Genomic DNA, 16,808 nt, shown 5'->3' on the forward strand with positions numbered 1-16,808 from the left:
GGCTGCCCTCAGACTCACTGTGTAAGCCTGGCTGCCCTCAGACTCACTGTGTAAGCCAGGCTGCCCTCAGACTCACTATGTGAGCCAGGCTGCCCTCAGACTCACTGTGTAAGCCAGGCTGCCCTCCGTTTCACAGAGATCCACATGCCACTGCCTCCCGAGTATCACCTTGCCCAGGCAGGTGCCACATTAAGGTATTTTTAAATTTAATTTTATTTATATAATTATTTATTATAATTTATTCACTTTGTACCCTTGCTGCAGCCCCCTTCCTCATCTCCTCCCAGTCCCACACACTCTCCCTCTTCTCCCTCATGCCCTTTCCCTAGTCTCCTGATAGGGGAGGATCTCCTCCCCTTCTATCTGACCCTAGCCTATCAGGTCTCATCAAACTCATTCTATGAAGTCATGTTGATACCTAAACTGCACAAAGACTCTACAAAGAAAAGGAACTTCAGAGCAATCTTCTTATGAACATTGACGCAAAAATACCCAATAAAATACTCGCAAACTGAATCCAGGAACACGTTAAAGATATCATCCACCTTGACCAAGTAGGCTTCAACCTAGGCATGTAGGCATGGTTGAACATACAAAAATCCATCAATGTAATCCACCATATAAACAAACTGAAAGAAAAACAAAAAAACAAAAAACAAAAACATGATCATCTCCTTAGATGCCAAAAAAGCATTTGACAAAATTCAACCCCTGTTCATGTTTAAAGTTTTGGAGAGGTCAGGAATACAAACTAAACATAATAAGCCAATATACAGCAAGCCTATAGCCAACATCAAACTAAATGGAAAGAAACTTAAGTCAATCCTACCTTAAGATTTTATGCTATACTGAGGTATTGTTAAAAAAAAAAAAAAAAAAAAAAAAAAAAAAAAAAAACCAAAACAGAGCTATAAGGTTGGTGAAGATCCTTTCCCTATCTGTAGGCTGTCGTTTTGTTCTGAGGACAGTGTCCTTTGCTTTACAGAAGCATTTCAGTTTCATGAGGTCCCATTTATTGATTGTTGCTCTTAGAGCCTGTGCTGTTGGTGTTCTGACAGAGGGCTAATATCCGTTATATATTAAGAACTAAAGAAGTTAAACAGCAACAAATCAAGTAATCCAATTAAAAAATGGGGTACAGAGCTAAACAGAGAATTCTCTGCAGAGGAATATTGAATGGCAGAGAAACACTTAAAGAAATGTTCAACCTCATTAGCCCTCAAGGAAATGCAAATCAAAACAACCCTAAGATTTCACCTTACACCTATCAGAATGGCTAAGATCAAAAACTCAAGAGACAACACATGCTGGAGAGGTTGGAGAAAGGGAAACCCTCCTCCACTGCTGGTGGGAATGTAAACTTGTACAACCACTCTGGAAAGCAATCTGGCGCTTTCTCAGACAACTAGGAATAGTGCTTCCTCAAGATCCAGCTATACCACTCCTAGGCATATATCCAAAAGATTCTCAAGTACACAGTAAGGACATTTGCTCAACCATGTTTGCAGCAGCCTTATTTGTAATAGCCAGAAGCTGGAAACAGCCCAGATGCCCCTCAACTGAAGAATAGATGCACAAATTGTGGTATATCTACACAATGGAATATTACTCAGCAATAAAAAACAAGGAAATCATGAAATTTGAAGGTAAATGGTGTGATATGAAAAAGGTCATCCTGAGTGAACTATCCCAGAAGCAGAAAGATGCACACGGTATATACTCACTCATATAGACAAATAATATAGGATAAACCTACTAAAATCTGTACATCTAAAGAAACTAATCAAGAGGGAGGACTCTTGCTAAAATGCTCAATTCCTATCCGGAAAGGCAGAGAGGATGGACATCAGAAGAAGGAGAAAAGAGGGAACAAGTCAGGAGCCTGACACAGAGGACCTCTGAAAGGTTCTGCCCTGCAGATTATCAATGCAGATGCTGAGACTTATGGGCAACCTTTGGGCAAAGTGCAGGGAATCTTATGAAAGAAGTGGGAAATAGTAAGATCTGGAGAGGACAGGAACTCCACAAGGAGCGCAACAGAACCAAAAAATCTGAGCACAGTGGTCTTTCCTGAGACTGATACTCCAACTAAGGACTATGCATGGAGATAACCTAAGACCCCTGCACAGATGTAGCCCATGGCAGTTCAGTATCCAAATGGGTTCCATTGTAATAGGAACAGGGACTGTCTCTGACATGAACTGATTGGCCTGCTCTTTAATTACCTCCCCCTAAGGGAGAAGCAGCCTTACCAGGCTACAGAAGAAGACAATGTAAACACTCCTGAAGAGATCTAATTGACTAGGATCAGAAGGAAGGAAAAGAAGACCTCCCCTATCAGTGGACTTGGGGAGGGGCATGCATGCAGAGGGTGGAGGAAGAGAGGGATCAGGATGGGAGGAGGGAGGGAACCACAGGGGGGATACAAAGTGAATAAAGTGTAATTAATAAAGAATTTTTAAAAATAATTATTAAATTTAAGAAAGGGACATATTTATAGCACATGGGGATTTTTATTTTCACGGTATTAAAAATTATGTCTAATCAAGCACCTGCAATCAAGCAGCTGACTAGCTCATCAGTTTCATTGTTTTGCCCTCTCTGGGCACTAGTCCACTGAAAATTAAAATAACTGTTCTAAAGCCAGTAGCAATAAATTGACTTTATATCTAGGTATGACATATAATAAAAGGCAATTCAACGTGTTTTACAAAAGGAAAACTTTTGACCCAGAGAAACAAAGAAACTTGGAGAGGAAAGGGTTTATCTGAATAGCTTACACTTCCACATCATAGTCCATCACTGAAGGAAGTCAAGACAAGAACTCAAGCCTGGCTGGAACTTGGAGAGCAGCTGGTTACTGCTTTGTTCTACCTGGCTTGCTCAACCTGCTGCAGAGACTTTTTTTTCTCCAGTGTATATTTTCATCATTTTTGTTAAAAATTGGGTCAGTATATCTGTTTATATTTGCATCCTCTGTTCTGTACCATTGATCTTTGTATTTGTCTTTGTGCCAGTACAATCCTATTTTTATTACTATTTTTCTGTGCTCTAATTTGAAACCAGGTATGGCCATACCTATAGCATTATCTTTTCTAATATCTTTTTTCTTTGGTGGTTTTTAAGTTTTTATTGTGGAAGTGTCTTGGTTATTTTTTATTGCAATAATAAAATACTATGACCAAAAGCAACTTGGAGAGGAAAGGGCTTATTCCTTCTTAGTCTTCTTCATCACAGTCCATCATCAAAGGAAGTTAGGCCAGGAAACTGGAGTCAGAAACTATAGCCGAAGTCATGGAATATGTCTCCTACTGCTTTACTTCTCAAGGCGTGTTCAACCTGCTTTCTTACAGAGCCCATTACCAGAAGTCCAGGGGTAGCATCACCCACAATGGACGGAGCCCTCCCACATCAATCATTAAACAAGAAAATGTCCTACAGGACTACCCACAGGCCACTTTGAAGCATTTTATCAAATAATATTCTCTTTCCCAGTGTTAATCTGAAAAAGAAAAAAGAAAAAAAAACTAAGCAGGAAAAGAGGCCCTTTTCATCCTTGTTAGATTTATTTCAAGGGATTTGTAAGGTAATTGTGAATGAGGTTATTTTTCTAATATTTTTTAAAATGTTTTCTTTTAAGCAGAGTGCAGGGAATCTTATGAAAGAAGGAGGAGAGAGAAAGACCTTGAAGGGACAGGAGCTCCACGTGGAGAGAAACAGAACCAAGAAATCTGAGCACAGGAACCTTTTCTGAGACTGATACTTCAACCAAGGACCATGCATAGAGATAACCTAGAACTCCTGCACAGATGTAGCCCACAACAGCTCAGTCTCCAAGTGGGTTCCCTAGTTAGGGAAACAGGGACTGTCTCTGACATGAACTCAGTGGCTGGCTCTTTGATCACCTCCCCCTGAGGGGGGGAACAGCCTTTCCAGGCCACAGAGGAAGACAATGCAGCCAGTCCTGATGAGACAATATAGACAAGGGTCAGATGGAAGGGGAGGAGGACCTCCTCTATCAGTGGACTTGGAGAGGGGCATGAGAGATGAGGGAAAGAGGGTGAGGTAGGGAGGGAAAGAGAGGGGCTACAACTGGCATACAAAGTGAATAAATTACAATAATATAAAAGATAAAAATTTAAATAAAAAATCTTTTCTTTCTGTGTGCAGGAAAGCTATTGATTTTTCAAGTTCATTTTGTATCCTGCTACTTTTCTAAAAGTGTTTATAAGATCTAAATATTTCCAAAGAGTATATATACCTTTTAATAAACACACACACACACACACACACACACACATTCTCCTTTCCTATTGCTAGCACTTTTTTGTTTTGTTTCATTCTGTTTTTCAATACATGGTTTCTCTTTGTATCTTGACTCTCCCGTACTTGCTTTGTAGATAAGGCTGGCCTCAAACTCACGAAGATTCACCTGCATCTGCCTCTCTGAGTGCTGGGATTACAAGTATGTGCCACCTTGCCCAGTCATATTGCTTGCATTTTTTGTTTCTTGTCTTATCACTTTAGCTCAAGTTAAATCACTTTATTGAACAAGAATGGAAAGTAGCCAACCTTGTCTTGTTCTCATTATAGTGGAAATGCTTTGTTTTTCCCACATCAGTGTAATGTTGGTTATAAGCTTGCTATATATAGTTTTTCATGTTATTCCTAGTTTCTTCATGGATTTTACCATGAGAGGACATTAGATTTTCTCAAAAGCCTCTGCATCGCTTGACATGATCCTGTGATTTCTGACCTTTTACTATTTGTGTGGTGTATTACATTTACTAACTGTGTGAGGAACAATAGGAGCTAACAGAAATGGAGAAAAGTGAAAACAGGAGTGTAGAGGTATTTGGATAAAAAATAAACTCAAAGCATATTATGTATTTGTGTGAAAGATATTGTATGACTTAGTAGCTGTGTACAAAGTGTGTTTGTATATTTGTGCATACGTGTATATGCACACATACATACAGTCCAGTTATTAGGGTAGACACCAGAGATTCAGGTACAAAAGTCATACTCCTTGCTCCTACCTGGTTTGCCATAATTTGTGCAGATGGATTTCTACAGCAATTATTATACAGAGTAGAGAAAATCTACAGTACAGGTGCAGGCCAAGTACTAAGGGAAGCTAAACACCATAAAAAGTGTAATAAGGTAACAACCTATACATATATATATATATATATATATATATATATATATATATATATGTATATATGTTGCTCAAGAATGTGACAGAGATTGTAAAAAATTGATATGTAGAAGAATCAAGTAAATAAATGTATATATACTTATTTATAAAAAGAACATAATGTTGGTGGGCTTTGAGTCATGTTGGTACCATTTTGTTACAGAAATACACTGGTGAAATGTTTCTGTCTGTTGCTGAAATGAACACTGAAGAAAAATGAAGAAATCTGAAGAACTCCAACAAAAATATTGCACAAAAGAAGCAGCCAAACTCTTCTGGAGTCTTTAATTCATCCACAGCCATCAGAAAAAAGGAAGTAAGGAAATATATTATTTTGCACTTTTAAATTTTACTTCAAATTAAATAAAATTGGAAAATGCAGCTTCTAATTCAACAGTGCTTAATGGTTTGTGTCTGCATGCTTACAACCTGTTCGGAGTTCTAGGAATACAATGATGAGTTAAAACGTCAAAGATGTGGCCTTGGAGTAAGTGAGAGTATAGTATGAGAGTTAACTAAGTAGTGAGTAGGAAAGACACTCATAGCCACTGATCATGTTTATGAATATGGCATAAAACTTAAAAAGGCAAAGGCTGGATGAGGCTCTTTGCATGGCTCCTCACAACTGGGAACATTGCTATTGTAGGGTAGCCTGTGTAATTGGTGCCCTTCTAGGTAAGAAGTATAGGAAATTTTAAGGACTAGTGGCTTATATCAGCTAAAAAGGGGGTTAGGGAGGATCTTTAAGGAATTGGGGAGAGGCAGCTCTAATCAGAATATATTATACAAAAAAATCTTTTCAATTAAAACAAAGAATGGCTTAAAAACTCACACTTGCCTTAGAAAAGACTCCTGTGCCCAGATATTTTGTTTCTGTTGCTCTCCTTGTAGAGTTCCTGTCCTCTCCAGGTCTTACTATTTCCCACTTCTTTCATAAGATTTCCTGTACTCTGCCCAAAGGTTGGCCATAAGTCTCAGCATCTACTTTGATACCCTGCAGGGTAGAGCCTTTCAGAGGCCCTCTGTGGCAGGATCATGACTTTTTCCCTGTTTTCTCCTTCTTCTGATGTCCATCCTCTTTGCCTTTTTAAATGGAGATTGAGCATTTTAGCCAGAGTCCTCCTTCCTGATTAGTTTCTTTAGGTGTACAGATTTTAGTATGTTTATCCTATATTATATGTCTAATATTCCCTTATGAGTGAGTATATACCCTGTGTGTCTTTCTGTTTCTGGGACACCTCACTCAGGATGATCTTTTCTAGTTCCCACCATTTGCCTGCAAATTTCATGATTTCCTTGTTTTTTTATTGCTGAGTAATATTCTAAGGACCATATGTGGAGATAACCTAGAATCCCTGCACAGATGTAGTCCATGGCAGTTCAGTGTCCAGGTGGGTTTCATAGTAATGGGAAGAGGGACTGTCTCTGACATGAACTGATTGGCCTGCTCTTTGATCACCTCCCCCTGAGGGGGGAGCAGCCTTACCAGGCCACAAAGGAAGACAATGCAGTCAGTCCTGATGAGACCTGATAGACTAGGATCAGAGGGAAGGAAAGGAAGACTTCCCCTCTCAGTGGACTTGGGAAGGGGCATGTGTGGAGAAGGGGAAGGAAGAGAGGGAATAGGAGGGGAGGAGGGAGGGAGCCTCAGGGGCGATACAAAGTGAATAAAGTATAATTAATAAATAAAATAATAATTTTAAAAATCTGAAAAAATGTACTTGTGTTAATTTCATGTTTAATAAAGCATAATCATTTATAATAAAAAATAAACCTCCATAAAAAAAACTCACTCACATACTGGGTTTTTCTTAGATGTAAACTGGAAATAAATCCATCAATGGAGGAAGCATGGCCCACCTTAAATTTGGTTTTATAACATTAACTGATAATAACTCAACTCTATAATATTTTAAAGTCCTAACAAACTACAGAAGACTGTTTTTTGAAACCATATGATTCCTAAGTGGCTTTGAATTCAGATGCCGTGGGACACTTTCTTTCCTCTACTCCAGATATCCTTTCAAAGGCAGCCTGTGCTGATAAGGCAGGCTTTGTACAACAGTTATATAGGCCTAGATAATTGAAGACTTGTGAAATTTCACAAAACATATGCATGTGAAGCTGGAATTAAAGTGAATTATATGATATGAGAGAACAAAGCAAGCATAGGAACACAGAGAAATCTGAAGTGTCAGGCATCTAGCACTGTTTGTGCATCACAGAGGATGTGGGTGTGGTATGCATGCATATTTGTTCCAAGTGTGCCTTTGTGCAGATCCAGCTCCAGTGTCATTTCTCAGGTGTTGTCTGCCTTGTTTTTGAAACAGAGTCATTCATTAGCTTAGAGATCACTAAGTAACCTCCAGGAATGAGACTTTCTCTGCCTCCCAAGTACGCAGATTACAAGTGTGTACAACCACACCAGCTTTTTTATATGGATTCTGGGGATTGAGCTCAGCTACTAGTGATCACAAGACAAACACTTTATTGGGGTGTCTCACTATCCCAGTTTTCACTAAACAATATAGTCAAATTCTCGAGGGGTATGTTTAACAGCACATAGTAAATGACTGGTTAGTACACACTACATAGGTCTTGACTCGGACTCAACACCACAGTTCTTGGCATCAGCAAACTAAATGCAGTGCTACCTACAACAACTGCAAGTTAACAGTACCTTCCCAACTCAAAGACTTGAGTCATACGGCGAACATCAGAGAAGACCTGAAGTGATGTAGTATTATCTATTATCTGTCTTATCAGCCAATGGGCAGGATACAACTGTAATTACCTTGACTTGTTTAAAGAAGCTATCATTTCCAGAAGTGGTTAAATTCAAAAGCAGTAAGAATAGCATAATCCAGAAAAAAAAGTAATGGTATCTTAGTTTGTTTATTCCAAACTTTGAGTATTGATATCTTAGGAATATGATGTCAATACAGCTTTAAGAGAGTGAAGATATGAGACGGAGAAAAGAAAGATAACATCAAGCTGCTGTCTAACTGTTGTGAGCATGAAAGATACAGTCCTTTAGGTAATTTCAGTATACAGTCTAGAGGATTTTGTGTATTTATCCCAACATGCAGAAGGGAGTTTAGGTATTTAGTCAGCTTCTCATATCTGTCTGGGCTTAATGAGAACTAATCTCTAGTGGAAAATGGGGAAATGCCAATTATCTGACATTTGTGAACTACCAAGAATATGAACTAAACAACAAGAATAACCAGAGAAAGGTCTCAGGCACAATTCCATACATCTGCCATCAGTATCCATTGTTAGGTCAACACACAGAACACTGGAATGTTCCGGGACTGGATGGAGCACTCTCTGGTTCTGCTAGGTCAACAAAGGTGGTGATGGTCATGAGCTAGGTACTATACTAAACCCTTCATTTATACTTTATCATTTAATTCTTATTTATTGAGTACTCAATCTGTACTATGGCAATAGAAGGCCATAAATCCAAGTTTCCTTTGAGAGGTGTGTTAACATTAGGGTATGATTGTAATGATATCTCTGTTGGGAGCAGGGAATGGAAATTTACAATTAAGATTTCTTTACTTGGAGACTAAACAGTGTAAATTATGAACATCCCCCTTCTACTGTTTTTCAGATTGCTATCATTGTCCTCCAAAGTTTGTGTTAAGGCTGGCATTCTCCCGGTAAACAGGCATGGCCAATTTTAGTGTGATGCCTAGCAAGCTAATATTAGCATCTCAAGCCTTACAGAGACAGAATGGTAACTTGGTTGTGGAAATAAATGCTGGAAAGAACTGTGAATTAAAAACCTGAGACAAAATCCTCACCCCTGCTGACTTAGAAATATAGTGCTTTCACTCTTCATTCTTAAACATTTTGATAATTCTTTGATTTCTATTTCTAAAAGGTGAGGTGCAATTTTAGAAAAAGAAGAAATAAACATAAAATAATATTTAGAGAAAAATAGGTAACATAGAAAAAACAAATACATGAAGTTCAATGAATGAGTACTTCACACTGCATTAATTAATTTAACATATTTTTCCTTTGAGAAGCAGAGCATACACTCTGTCTTTCAAGTTTCACTATAGGAGTACCTCCATCTTAAATACGTGCCTTTTATTCACTTGCAGAATAAAATATTGTGCAAAATATAAACAGAGGGAGGTGCTGACATTTGTTGCTTCTGTCTTGTGCTTTTAAGATCATTCTATACATTTAGTTTTCTTCTCTTTATACAAAAGTTTTTCAGAGCTATAAGAGTAAATTATGATAGGATAGGAGGTAAAAATGACAAAACATCATAGCTTCCTGGAACTAAACATTTCCCAGGATACAAGAAGTTTATTACTAAAAGTAGAACAGGCTCAGGCAAAATGGAATAACTGATTGTTTTAAGTGCGTACATGCCTGCTTTATATGTGATCTATGCTCTTTCCCACAGAGGGGCTAACAAATTCCACTACCAACAAGCAGTCTATGAGAGCTTCCAATCAGCACTGTTTTTTCCTACATGCATGTTTTTCTCAATATCTTCACTTTTGGCAATCAGTTGAGTGTGAAATGGAAACTTGCTGTAATTTGATTTCCTTGGTTACTAATGAGGTTTGGCATCTTTTCATGTATTGTTTGCCATTTGTGTTTGTTCTTCTCTGAAATGCTTTCCTTATTTCCATCTCTTTTTTTTTCCTCCTGTGGAATTTTGTTATCAGATTCATCTTATGCATCTTATCATTGTCTCTTTTGGTTTTACCATTGTTTACATTCTCTAGTAGTAGCACTAATCACATTTTAGATTGAATAGTTCTTGTGGGATAGCAGTGTGATTAGCAGGCTCCCGGTCCTTAGCCACTATCTGCAATGCTCCTACACATAAAAATATCTCTAGTCAAATGGTTCCCTGGTGGAGAATAACTAACCTACAGCTCATCAGACCAACTTCTATCAGAGGGAAAATAAGCAATGAATAAATTTCCTCTCCATTTCTCTCTGATAGGCTCTTCCAAAGCCTGTTCATCTGCACATGTTCAGAGCTTGTTTCACGTTATCCGGCAGATGCATTTACTGGCCAAATAGAAGTGGAATGGCCAGAACAGTAACGTATCAACTTGTCTTCCCATACTGCCAAGCTTCTTTACCTTCATCTTGTCTTCCCTATCATAGGATTACATATTCCAGTTAAAGCATTAGCACCAACTATTTGTTTAAGCATTTCCTCAGGAAACTGAACACAAACAGTTGTAGCAAAAATATCCTGTGGATAAGATTGGAACTGGATTACTAACCTGTCAGAAAGAAGTAGAGATAACATTTTTAGTGTTGAATTATGATGAAAATAAATCTTGGAATATAGCTGTAGCACAGTTACTTAAGCTTTTACCAATAGCAAATTGGGGTAAGGCTTAGGAACAGGTCATGTGTTGGGAATTCCAGAAGTTGCAGTATCAAATATTAGAAAGGTGAATATTATGTACCTTGTCAAGTTGGAGGACTGCCTTTGACTCACACGAAGAAAATGTTGCACTGTTAGGTTAATCGCCAATGTAAAGTATGTTCTGAAAGCCAAAAGAACATGTAACACAAATTTATGGCATTATAATCTCTGGTCCTTGCAAACAGTGATAGAAAGCCAAGCCCAGAGTCTGATTATGAGGGTAGCAAGGCTATAAAGGACCCCATGTGCACATTTTGTATGGTCTTTTGTTTCAAACTCAAGGCTATTATGACCAGTATACTGAAACTAGGATGAGTTCATTTGGGATGATGAGCCTGGGAATACTAGAATACTAAACTCACCAACCCATTATAGAAGGGAGGAGCAATCCTTCTTTTATGGTGGTCAGATTCTTTTGGTCAGTGGATGTATAGGAATCTCATCTCCAGCAGGTATCATTTAAGATGATTATGGTCTATTAGACTTTTCTCTGTCACTATCTAGAACCAAATAACTATAATGTAGTCTCAAGAGAAGAGAATCAGTACTTCTGTAGGAACAAATGCCCTATCCTCTAAAAATTGAAGTATCTGGCTAATATGTGCCATACAAACTGTGAAAACACATTATGGAATAGACTCCAAGTATTAGAATTAGAATAGGGAAGGGTCATAATAGACCACTGAGTATTCAAATTAAGATAGCTGACAGAGGCCAGCCCCAGCCAACAGAGTGGCCCAAGAAGAGATAAGGAGTTGGCAAGGGAGGAGTGTCAGGCATAATGGTCAAGGGAATCTTGCAGCTCTGACTGACCAGCAATCAGATCTCTCTTTTATTTATATAGGTTTCACTGAACAAAGGCACACTAATGGTTATTCAAATAGTAGAGATTATATTATTTTTGTCTCCGGACATGTGTTTGATTTTTCATTTTATGCCCAGGGTTACAAGTTCAGTCACAATTAGAAAGTACAAATGGAACAGGTTTTATTTTTAGCCCTATAACTAACTCAAAGACTAAGGAAAGCCTCTGACAAAGCAAATACCTTTATTATATGACAGCCTGGTTGTAGGCTGGCAGTATTTGCAGTTATCTATCAATCTATCTATTTATCTACTCACTTTACATCCCTATTGGAGCCCCCCTTCTCTCCTCCAAGTCCCACCCTCCCACCTTTTCACCTCCCCTTCTCCTCAGAAAAGCCTCCCCACCAGGAACCCACCATGCATGTCAAGTTTTATCAAGATTATAAGTGTATCCTCTTCCACTGAGGCCCAACAAGGCAGCCCAGCTAGGGGGAGAGTGATCCAAAATCAGGCAATGAAGAACATGTCAGAGATAGCCCTCACTCTAAGTGCTAATGCATCCTCATGAAGACTGAGCTGCCCATCAGCTACATAAAATATAGGTGACCTAGGTCAGATCCCATCAATGCATGCTCTTTGGTTGGTGGTTTAGCCTCTGTGAGGCCACATGGTCCTCAGTTAGTTGACTCAGTGTATTGTCTAATATCATAGCAGAGTATTATTAATAGTGTCAGGGGTTCTCTCTCTCCCTTGGGGTTGGTCTCAAATTGGGCCAGTCATTGTTTGGCCCTTCCCTCAATCCTTGCTCCATCTTTATCCCTGTACACCTTGTAGGCAGCATAAATTTGGGGTTGAAGGTTTTGTGGGTAGGTTGGTGTTCCCCTCTCTCCGCTAGAAGTCCTGTGTAGTTAGACGGTGGCCTCTTCAGTCTGCATGACCCCAACTACTAGGAATCTCAATTAGAGTCAACCCTAAATTCTTCCAGGAGCCTACTCTGTCTTAGGTCTCCAGCTTGTCCCAGAGATGCCTTCTTTCTCCCAATCCTCTCACCTCCCAACCTAGCTCTCCCCCTACCTCCTCCCCACCCTCTTTCCCCTTCCCACACCCTCTCCCACCCAGTTCTGTCTCTTCATTCACTTCCATTGTCTATTTTATTTTCCTTCTGAGGAAGATTCAAGCATCCTCCCATGGGCCTTCCTTGTTACTTAGCTTCCTTGGATCTGTGGATTGTAAAATGATTACCCTGTACTATATGTCTAATATCCACTTACAAGTGAATACATACTATGTGTGCCTTTTTGGGTCTGGGTTACCTCACTCAGGATAATACTTTTTAGTTCTGTCCATTTGCTTGCAGATATTATGATTTCCTTGTTTTTAATAGCTGAGGTATTCCATTGTGTAAATGTACCACATTTTCTTTACATATTCTTTGGTTGAGGGACATCTAGGTTGTTTACAGTTTTTGCCTGTTACAAATAAAGCTGCTATGAACCTAGTTGAGCAGGTGGTATCCTTGTGGTATGGTAGAGTGTCTTTTGGGAAAATGCCCAGGATGGTATAGCTAGGTCTTAAACTATTCCCAATTTTGTGAGAAAGCATCAGATTGAGTTCCAAAGTAGTTGTACAAGTTTGCACTCCTACGAGCAATGGAGGAGGGTTCCCCTTTCTCCATATACTCACCAGCATGTGCTGTCTCTTGAGTTTTTGATATTAGCCATTCTGACAGGTGTTAAGATGGAATCTCAGAGTCCTTTTGATTTGCATTTCCCTGATGACTAAGGATGTTGAGCATTTCTTTAAGTGTTTCTCTGCCATTTGATATTCCTGTGTTCAGAATTCTCTGTTTAGCTCTGTACTCCATTTTAAATGGATTATTTGGTTTGTTGCTGTTTAATTTCTTGAGTTCTTTATATATTTTGAATATTAGCACCTTGACAGATGTAGGGTTGGCGATGATCTTTTTCCAATCTGTAGGCTGCCACTCCTACATTCCATCTGTGTAGTTTTGAGATTCTCCTTAGGCTAGTCTCTATTTAAGTTCTTGTTTTTATTTTACCATCAGTCACTTTTGTCAGTTGGGGAGAGAAATTCTAGTGTTAGCTTATTAAGTAGTGAGCCTATCAAAATTCATGATAATTTAAAAATGTATCCAGGAGATATTTGAATTTCACCATAATGGTCTTCTAGATTAGCAAGAAAGCAAATGACCAAAAATGAAATGACTTGGTTACTTGTGTCTTTGTCACTGCAAAAATAATGAAAAGCAATTAACAGCTGCCTAGCGTACCAGTAATAATGGAATTGAATTTAATCTGGGACCTGTCTAATTGAGTAGATTAGAGAGACTGATTTTCTCATCCCATGTCAAATATCTTGCGCACAGGATTAGCAGGAGCTGATAAGAAGCATACACCCTGAGTGAAGCCATCTTGACTGAAGGGAGTTCAGCTGACTCTCCTCACTCACTTGACAGACATTTTTATTCCGTGTAATATGAACATTCAACACACACAGTCATTTTTGGAAAGCACAGTTAGTACTTTTAAAACAAGAGATATTTTAATTAATTTTTAATTGCCTGAAAATTTCATACATCCATATAATGTTTTTTTTTTAATTTAACTTTTATTAATTACACTTTATTCATTTTGTATCCCCCCATAAGCTCCTCCCTCCTCCTCTCCTGGTCCCACCCTCCCCCCTCCTTTCTACATGCATGCCCCTCCCCATGTTCACTGATTGGGGAGGTCCTCCTCTCCTTCTTTCTGATCTTAGTCTATCAGTTCTCATCAGAAGTGGCTGCATTGTCAGCGTTCTAGGTTATCTCCATGAATAGTCCTTGGTTGGAGTATGAGTCTCTGGGAAGTTCCCTGTGTTCAAATTTTCTTGTTCTGTTGCTCTCCTTGTGGAGTTCCTGTCCTCTCCAGCTCTTACTATTTCCCACTTCTTACATAAAATTCCATTCACTCTGCCCGACAGTTGGCCATCAGGCTCAGCATCTGCTTTGACAGTCTGCATGGCAGAGGCTTTCAGATGCCCTCTGTGGCAGGTTCCTAGGTTGTTTCCTGTTTTCTTCTTCTGATGTCCATCCTCTTTGCCTTTCATGATGGGGATTGAACATTTTAGTTAGGGTCCTCTCTTTTGCTTAGTTTGTTTAGATGTACAGATTTTTGTGGGTTTATCCTATGTTGTATGTTTATATGAGTGAGTATATACCGTGTGTGTCTTTTTGCTTCTGGGACAACTCACTCAGGATGATCCTTTCCAGTTCCCACCATTTACCTGCAAATTTCATGATTTCCTTATTTTTCGTTGCTGAGTAATACTCCATTGTATAGATGTACCACAATTTCTGCATCCATTCTTCAGTTGAGGGGCATCTGGGTTGTTTCCAGCTTCTGGCTATTACAAATAAAGCTGCTACAAACATGGTTGAGCAAATGTCCTTTTTGTGTACTTGAGCCTCTTTTGGGTATATACCTAGGAGTGGTATGGCTGGATCTTGAGGAAGCGCTATTCCTAGTTGTCTGAGAAAGCGCCAGATTGCTTTCCAGAGTGGTTGTACAAGTTTACATTCCCACCAGCAGTGGAGAAGGGTTCCCCTTTCTCCACAGCCTCTCCAGCATGTGTTGTCACTTGAGTTTTTGATCTTGGCCATTCTGATGGGTGTAAGGTGAAATCTCAGGGTTGTTTTGATCATCCTGAGTGAGTTGTCCCAGAAGCAAAAAGACACACACAGTATACACTCACTCATATAAACATACAACATAGAATAAACCCACTAAAATCTGTACATCTAAACAAACTAAGCAAAAGAGAGGACCCTAACTAAAAATGCTCAATCCCCATCATGAAAGGCAAAGAGGATAGACATCAGAAGAAAAAGAAAACAGGAAACAACCTAGGAACCTGCTACAGAGGGCCTCTGAAAGCCTCTGCCATGCAGATTGTCAAAGCAGATGCTGAGCCTGATGGCCAACTGATGGGCAGAGTGAATGGAATTTTATGTAAGAAGTGGGAAATAGTAAGAGCTGGAGAGGACAGGAACTCTTCAAGGAGAACAACAGAACAAGAAAATTTGAACACAGGGAACTTCCCAGAGACTCATACCCCAACCAAGGACTATCCATGGAGATAACCTAGAACGCTGACAATGGAGCCACTTCTAATGAGAACTGATAGACTAAGATCAGAAAGAAGAAGAGGAGGACCTCCCCTATCAGTGGACTTGGGGAGGGGCATGCATGCAGAAAGGGGGGGAGGATGGGACCGAGAGGGGAGGAGGGAGGGGCTTATGGGGGGGATACAAAATGAATAAAGTGTAATTAATAAAAGTTAAAAAAAAAAAAGAAATCGGCATACATGCCCTATTCTAAATGTCTCCTGAACAGCTTGATCAATGGAGCTTTTCCAGCTGTATATGTGTGCAGAGGTCAGAGAACAACCTGAGGGAGTCAGTTCTCTCCTTCTCTCATGCAGGTCCTGTGGATCGAACTTATATAGTCAAGCTTAGTGAAAGGTGCCTTAACTCATTGAGCCACCTTGCCAGTACTAGAGTTTAGACTTTTTCTTCATCTAAGAAGTTACATTTCCTTTGTAAATAATTGATGTACTTTCCCGGGATATCCTTATATTTTTTTTGTAATATCAGTTAATGAAATAATGTTCATTACAAGATTTCTATGGTGGATGTTTTGGTTGTAAAATTAGTTTCTTCTGATCATTAGTCCTGAGTTACTAAGATATATTCTCTGTCAAAGGCAAATATTATTACAGGGCACTGCACATTTCTCCTTCTAAACCATTTGACTCTGGTTGCAATACACATAAGACAATTTAGAAATCTAAACAAAACAGAATATATATGCTAATTTGATAGAAGCAAAGTCTTTTAAGTCATAATACAGAAATCAACACTGTGGGAAAAGATATCCACATTGGGCTAAGCAATATAAGTTCCTTAAATATTGCTGAGAGTGAAAAAGAAAATAGTAAAGTAAATTAAAAAATTTCACTACACATACTTTAAAAATATTTAAATTCAGAATCCATAAAAAACTCTATGGAATGGATAAAATATAGGAAAAGAATGTAAAGGGGACATGAACTATGGGGTTAAACCTTACAAGAGAGAACATCAAAATAGCTACCACATGTGAAAAATTCTTGGACTCAATGATTTGAGACATGCATGTTAAAGTCACAAAGAGATGCTAGGTTACTCACAGTGGAACATCTATAATAAATATTGACAATAGCAGATAAGGGTGATGATGTAGAGCAGCAAATAAGCTTCCAGGAATTAAGATTGTAGCATCACTTTGGAAATTGATTAGAATTCCCTGGTAAAGCCAAGTATGTGCATACCCTTGGCCATTGATT

At 38.9% G+C, this 16,808-nt stretch overlaps 1 protein-coding gene across 2 annotated transcripts in view; it reads left to right on the plus strand.

Annotated features, from left to right (window-relative positions):
* Pak5 (p21 (RAC1) activated kinase 5) overlaps positions 1-16,808 on the plus strand; it is a 351,215-nt gene that overhangs the window by 144,937 nt on the left and 189,470 nt on the right. For both annotated transcript variants that reach the window (XM_055602702.1, XM_055602703.1), the window contains one exon: positions 5,364-5,516. The gene's annotated coding sequence lies outside the window, so the exon portion shown is untranslated. The remainder of the gene's footprint in view (positions 1-5,363; positions 5,517-16,808) is intronic.

Source organism: Psammomys obesus, unplaced genomic scaffold (genome assembly GCF_907164565.1).
Source record: "Psammomys obesus unplaced genomic scaffold, mPsaObe1.curated_primary_1811, whole genome shotgun sequence".
NCBI lineage: Eukaryota > Metazoa > Chordata > Mammalia > Rodentia > Muridae > Psammomys > Psammomys obesus.